We start from the raw sequence: 7,558 nt of genomic DNA on the forward strand, positions 1-7,558 counted from the left end.
GTGGAGAAAAGGGAACCCTCTTGTACTGTTGGTGGGAATGTAAATTGTTACAGCCACTATGGTGAACAGTATGGTGGTTACTTAAAAACTAAAAATAGAATTACCATATGATCCAGCAATCCCACTACTGGCCAGCTACCCAGAGAAAACCATAATTCAAAAAGACACATGCACCCCAATGTTCACTGCAGCACTATTCACAATAGCTAGGTCATGGAAGCAACCTAAATGCCCATCGACAGATGAAAGGACAAAGATGCGGTACATATATACAATGGAATATTACTCAGCGATGAAAAAGAACAAAATTGGGGCTTCCCTGGTGGCGCAGTGGTTGAGAATCCGCCTGCCGATGCAGGGGACACGGGTGCGTGCCCCGGTCCGGGAGGATCCCAGATGCACGGGGCGACTGGGCCCGTGAGCCATGGCCGCTGAGCCTGTGCGTCCGGAGCCTGTGCTCCGCAACGGGAGAGGTCACAACAGTGAGAGGCCCGCGTACGACAAAAAAAAAAAAAAAAAAAAAAAAAAAGAACGAAATTGGGTCATTTGTAGAGACGTGGATGGACCTAGAGACTGTCATACAGAGTGAAGTAAGTCAGAAAGAGAAAAACAAATATTGTACATTAATGCACATATGTGGAATCTAGAAAAATGGTACAGGTGAACCGGTTTGCAGGGCAGAAAAGAGACACAGATGTAGAGGACAAACGTATGGACACCAAGGGGGGAAAGCGGGGCAGGGCAGGGGTAGGTGGTGGTGAGATGATTTGGGAGATTGGGATTGACATATATACACTAATATGTATAAAACAGATAACTAATAAGAACCTGCTGTATAAAAAATAAATTTTAAAAATTCAAAAATACATAAAAATAATAAGTTAATTAGAAAGAAAAAAAAAGAATGAGGTTGGAAGACTGTCAAAACAGCACACAGATCACACACTCAAGTCCCGGAAGATGGGGAACTGCCTTAAGTCCCCCACTTCGGATGACATCTCCCTGCCTCACAAGTGTCAGTCCGACTGGGCTAGCTTTGGCAAGGGGACGGAGCTGGATCAGGAGCCGCTGCTGCCATATCTGGATCAAGTTCCAGTTTTGGTCTATCATCCAACACCTAGCCAGACTCGCCTAGCAACTCAGCTGAGAGGAAGAAATTAGGATAGCGCAAAGAATAGGCCTCATACAGCATCAGCCTGAAGGAGTTTATGACCTTGGAAGAAATGGAACAGAAAAAAGGATCCGGGGGACTTCCCTGGTGGTGCAGTGGGTAAAGACTCCACACTCCCAATGCAGGGGGCCCGGGTTCTTTCCCTGGTCAGGCAACTAGATCCCACATGCATGCCACAACTAAGAGTTTGCATGCCACAACTAAGGAGCCCACCGGCTGCAAATAAGACACGGCGCAAACAAACAATCAAATAAATTCATTAAATAAAACAAATATTTTTTAAAAAGATCCGGGAGTGTGTGATCTGTATGATGGACTTTGTTTATGCGAACCCAATTTGATTTCTGCTGTGTATGCAGATCACCTGGGCTGTACAGATGACTGGCTGATGAGATCCTTCACGTGCCCCTCCTGCATGGACACAGTTGATGCAGCACTGCTTTTGTCCTACGAGACGAACTGAGCCAGTGTCTCTCACCTGACTTCAAGTGAACCATCATTTTTGGTGGTTTTGATCTTTTGTCGTTGAGCCCAAAGAGCCAGGGATTGGGAATTAAGATCATGCATGAAAGTTTCCTAAAAATTCCTGAACGGCTGCAGATGTTGGGGAAAACTACGTGATATTTTAGAAATTTAGGGGGAAAAGTAGGATGCTATTTTTATGTAAAGCCTTCACCCAGTGTTTAAAAATATAATTGTATTTAGATCTTGTTATTGCTCCAGTACATAGGAATTGTGTAAAGTGTTACAGCAGCTATATATGTTTCACTTGTGTGTCGAAGATTAGGATAAAGATAGTGGTTGTTTTTCCTAAGTGAGATAACTTTCTTCTTCCCCCTACCCAAATTCTTTTCTGAAGTTGCTGGCATTTGGGTCAAGGTTTTAATTAAAGCTACATTTTATAACACTGGCACAAAAAAAGTAGTTTTAAGCTTGTTTGCATAGTTCCTTTTTTTTAGAATAAACATAGAACATTTGTTTTTTACTTTATAGGAACTCCACAAGTTAAGGTCCCATTGTTCTTTTGCTGTGATTGTTGTTACTATTGGTGTTGCTGTTTTCTGTCTTTGCTGGTTCTTTCTAATCTACCATTTGTCATTATTGGCATATGATCATCTCAGGGTCACAAGATGGCTGCTGTAAAACCAAGAATCATATTCTCACAAAACAAGGAGGAAGCAGAAAAAGAGTCCAAATGGTCATTTTCTAAATGCATATTATTTATCTTTTTTCAGAGAAAAATATCATTCTCATAAGCACAATAACAGCCTTCCCTTAATTACTCATTTTCCAAAACAGACTGATATGAACATTCATAAGACAATTCATGGCAAAGAGGGATATGATAATGATTGTCTCAGCTTAACAAGGATTCATCCACTAAAGCTGAATGCTTCACTCCTCAAAAAAATCATAAACTTCTATGAGCAAGGAAGAACTACTAAGGAACTGTTAAGTAAACCATTCAGAATTGTTTGTCCAAGACCATATGATTCTTTTTTTCCATTGGAAATGGAATTCAATGCCTTAGGTCTTTTTAAATAGTGTACTATTACTGTTGGGACTGGCTCTGTGCTTGAAAACCAGTTTATTTATAACCTGTTACAAGTGCTGTATCTGTTTGCAGTTAAGAAATGCAGAATTCAAAGTGATCTCCTAGCTTGTAAGCAAACTGAGATTCACTGTCCCTCTTCTATTAAAAAAATGAGTTAACGTGTCCAGAAACTAACTCTAGTAAAGTGGGGTTTAACATTACCCTTTCTTACGTGTTTCATCTAATTATTTTGGTTGTTAATATGGTGATAATTAAAAGTCAAGGTAAATTTTCAACATTAAGAATTCTGATTTATTGAGCTTGAATTATGCCACCATGCTTATGTAAAAATGAAAGTGGCACCATGGTTAAACTGAGAAATTTTCTCAGTTGTAACAATTTTGATTTATTCTTTCCTGTGACCTCCCTCCCTGTTGTCTTGAACCACAGCAAAAGGATACTGCATGTCTTCTTATTGTAGTGCTGAGGTTATTGAAGTCATATAAAACACACCTCAGTCTCTGTTTCTTGGAAGGAAAGTCCTGCTAGTTGACTGACAATTCTAAGCAGGGAGAATTAAGATAAATGTGTTTCATGTTTTGCACACAAATGCAGAATTTGTATGATCACGACTTCACAGTTGTGATCTCAAAAAAGAAGGACTTTCTCCTTTATATTTTGCTTGCAATTAATGTAAGAACACTCTGAATCTCTAAGCTTCTGAAGTGTTACAAGTAGAGACGGTCTAGGAAAGATGTAGTTGTAATGTTTTACCCATTTAGCATGTGTTTATTTTTCCTTATGTACTCGAAGGTGACATATTTGTTCAGCTCAGTGATACTACAGCTAGAAAAATCATTCATTAGTAAAAGGAAAAGCAATCTCAACCTAACAAATCAGAAGTGTTTCTTATTAATTTATATTGAGTTGAATATTTGACTCAACACTTTTCTACATACCAAACACAAGTCTCTTGAAGGGTTCTTCATAAGTGCATTATAGAAGAATTTAGTATGTCATAAGCACTTAAAGATTTGACATTTAACTGTAATAGTATCCATGTTGGTTAATTTTCTTACGAGCCCCATGATGAGTTTGAGAAAAACTGAAAGAATTAGAGTATCAGGTTCTATTAAATTGTTACATGTATCTTGCTGAAGTTTTGGTTCATTAATTTATATCCAACTACATAAAGCAAATTTGGAGGGAAAAAAATAATAAATAAATAAATAAATAAATAAATAAATAAATAAGAATGACACCTCCAAATATTTTCCTAGGAAGATGTCCACCATATATTAAATTATAAACCAGAATGTCTAAATACTATACAATTAAATCACATGTACAGTCAGTTTTGTATATCCAACGGTTCCATATTCTGCAGATATGGAAGGCCGACTATAATATACCATTTTACATATGGGACTTGAGCATCCGAGGATTTTGGTATCCATGGGGAGTCCTAAAACCAATCCCCCTGCAGATACCAAGGGACCATCGTATATGCTTATATCTGCATTTTTACGTCTGAAAAAATATGCGCTAAATTATTACTGGTGGTAACCTCTTACAAAACAGGGAATATGGAATTAAGCAAGCGAAGTAGATACACTAAAAACAAATTATACGATTTTCTGAAGTGTAGCGTTTATTAGTTACCACAACACTACCACTATCCTGAAATGGAAAAAATCTGAAGAAAAGAGTGTTTTTGCAGGAACGTACTATGAAGAATTAACTACTATAAAGTCAAAATTCATTGTCTCTGGGAAATTTTGCATAGCCTCCAATCAGATGATGCAATAGTGTGGACTGGAGAATGCCCATCAGGAACTGATTTGACTATAGAAAAAGGGAGTGGAAAAAAAACAGGCTATCAGAAGAAAAGAATTTGTTTTTGAGTGAAACAAATGGAATGCCTTCACTTTTCATGCTCAATGTTAAAAAGAAGAAACAGTTTCTGAAGGGCTCTTGGGGTCCCAAAGCACTTCCATTCCTTCTCTCATTCACTGCTCCTCACACGCCATGGGTCTACGTGCCTGTGGAGACCTTGGGTAAGTAGCACCGTTCTTATTTCACAATGAAAAAGTAAGGCTTGAGACGTAAGCCCAAGCTGCACAGCAGGCAAACAGAAAAAAGACTAGAATCGAGCCTCAGATTTTTCCAACTATGCCACAGCACTTTAAAAAAATTATACAAGAAAGTAAATAAAAAACAACAACATGTAGCTGATCTCTGCAAAAGGTACGTCTGTGACTAGATGGTGTCTAGCATTTGTCATCTCCTGCCTGGATTACTACCGCCCTACAATTCTAACAATGTCTTCTATTTCAACTGATCCTCCACATGGAAGATGTTATCTTTCTAAAATATAAACTTGGCTGGATTGCTCTGTTGCTTAAATATCTTCATTTAGCACAGAATAAAGCCCAAGTTTTTAACATAGCATTGAGAACTCTTTATAAACAAATATCAGTCTGTCTCTCCAACTGAATTATAAGTTGAAACTATGACTTACAAGGACCTACATCATCCACCTCCCTCCTTTCCCCTGCCAGCCTCCCTGATCCCATTCTCTACTGCCCTGCCCTCACTCACATTCCCCTGTCCAGCCACACTGGCCTCCTTACTATTCCTCAAACATGCCAAGCACAGTCGTGCCTCAGGGAACTTTGCACCTACTATTCCTTCTGCTTCAGAACACACCCTCCCAACCCATCTCCACTCTCCCAGATATCCAATGGCTTGTTTCTCACTTCAAGGCTCTGCTCAATGGACATCTTAATAGAGGGGACTTCTCTGATCACCTACCACATCCCCTCACCTCTTCATCTTGTTTTGTTATTCTCCAAAGCATTTACTTATTTATTTATCTCTATCCCCACTAGAATGCAAAGTATGTAAGGGCAAGAACTTTCTTCTGTTCCTACTTCCTAGAAGAGTGCCTTCAACTTAGAAGGTGTTATACAAATATTTGCTGAAAATGAATGTATAAATTCTTTGCCCTTTCACACTAACCTCTAGTCACACCAGAGGCTGCCCCTCCAGAGCACAAGTTCAAGCCCTGTGCCTTTTGTGCTTGTTCCCAATACCTGGGCTGTCCTTTCCTCATTCTGGCAAAATCCTCTTCCCCAAGCCCAGTTCAAATGCTGTCTCCTCAGTCAGGCCTTCCTCAATTTCTCCTCTATATTCCTGCTGCACTTGATTCTTTTATTATAATTAACCCACTTATAGTCACTACATGTTTATCTTCCTAGACAACTGTAAGTTGCTACTGAACAAAGACTTTTAGTCACCTCTGTATCCCTGTGCCCTAACAACAAACCTATAAGGCTCTTGGTGTTTACTAAAACAATTTATTTTCTGAGTCTCTACCAATTCTAGGGAGTGGATAGTATAGTCTCCTCCTGATTATCAGTGAGCCTGGCATCTGTGGGAGGGGCTTAGAGCAGCGGAAGCCACCAACGGATCATAACTAAGGTTCTGAGACTGCAATGGCAGAGAGCATGGTGAAGTTAGCCCACTGCATGCAGAAGACCCACAGAGGAGTCAGCATATGCAATGGACTACACTTGGTATTTCTCTGACTACAGTTTACACACATCAGATAATTTGCCTCCTTTCTAGACACCCTGGTTATCACAGGCAAGGCCAAGCCTCTTCAGTTTTAAAGCTAAAGTACAGGGAAGATCTGTGAATAGGGCTTAAGATATTTAAGAGCTAGTACCTGCATTAAGCAACCAGGTTATAGAATGAAAATTTTTCTTGAAATTCCAGTCTCTCCCTCTCTCTCTCACCTCCTATCCCCTATCTTCCCACCTCCATCTCTATTCCTTCTCCCGTACTCCCTGTTTTATGTATATATGTGCATCATTTTATATATACACGGAATATTTACTGTCTGTTAGGTTTATTTAATAAAGTGCACACTTCTCAGGCTAAATTTAGAAAGAGGACAAAATGAACACTTTCTCATGTTGGTCAGTGGTGCTCCAAAGACAAAAGATTCCACAGCCTTAAAACATGGCAAATACCATGTTCCTTCTGATAGTTAGATGCTAGAAAAAGGCAAGTGGATCCTTAAAATTTGGACGCTATTAAGACCTACTATCAACAGAGTAGATCTTAAAGCAGAAACAAGAAAACACCAGCCTTTTCAGTTCTTCCTGTTTGAAGATAAGAATACGAGGTGGTAGTGTTCTTCCCCACTTGCGCCCAAAGTGTAAAAGCAGCAAAAATATCCTAAACACATATGATGCGGAAGCCACTCTTCTGGTCCACTCTGTTTTGTTTTGCTTCTAGGGATCTGTCCCACTCCGAACCTTTGCTTTTTGTCTTCTATTTTATATACGCTAAGAACCTGAGAGTCTTAACCTTTTCTTCCACCTCTCAACCAATAAATAGGACAAAAGAACATTTTTATCTTTTTATGTATTTTCCATTCAAATTTTTAAAAAGAGGTAAGTAAGCTAGTTCAGTTCATATTTCTCACAAAAATCACTTTCCAAACTAAACTTAATTGTTTGTGACCATAAACAGGAAAAACACTGTACTCTATCAGCACCATCTGACATTTCCACCTTAATGTTACCAAACGCAACAGGCCTAATGTCAGAACTATTAAAAATGTTAAAAATCCCCAATCCCACTCAAAATGCATACCAAAGTTCAGGTAAAGGGAAAAAAAAAACCGAAACAACTCACCATTATCGTTATTTTCTTTCAAAAACCCATTAACAGCACATTGGAATTTAAAAATAGTATCATCATCTGGCACCTGATGCCCAATTGTACAAATTCTTAAATAAGGAATAGTTTCTGGTAAGTCCTATAAGGCAAAACCATGAAAA

The 7,558-nt window shown here is 38.9% G+C and overlaps 1 pseudogene; it reads left to right on the top strand.

Moving 5' to 3' along the window:
- The first annotated feature begins 901 nt into the window (after positions 1-901).
- On the top strand, positions 902-2,474 carry LOC102982754 (RING finger protein 11-like; annotated as a pseudogene).
- Positions 2,475-7,558: the final 5,084 nt, after the last annotated feature.

Source organism: Physeter macrocephalus, unplaced genomic scaffold (genome assembly GCF_002837175.3).
Source record: "Physeter macrocephalus isolate SW-GA unplaced genomic scaffold, ASM283717v5 random_883, whole genome shotgun sequence".
In the NCBI taxonomy this organism is placed as follows: Eukaryota; Metazoa; Chordata; class Mammalia; order Artiodactyla; family Physeteridae; genus Physeter; species Physeter macrocephalus.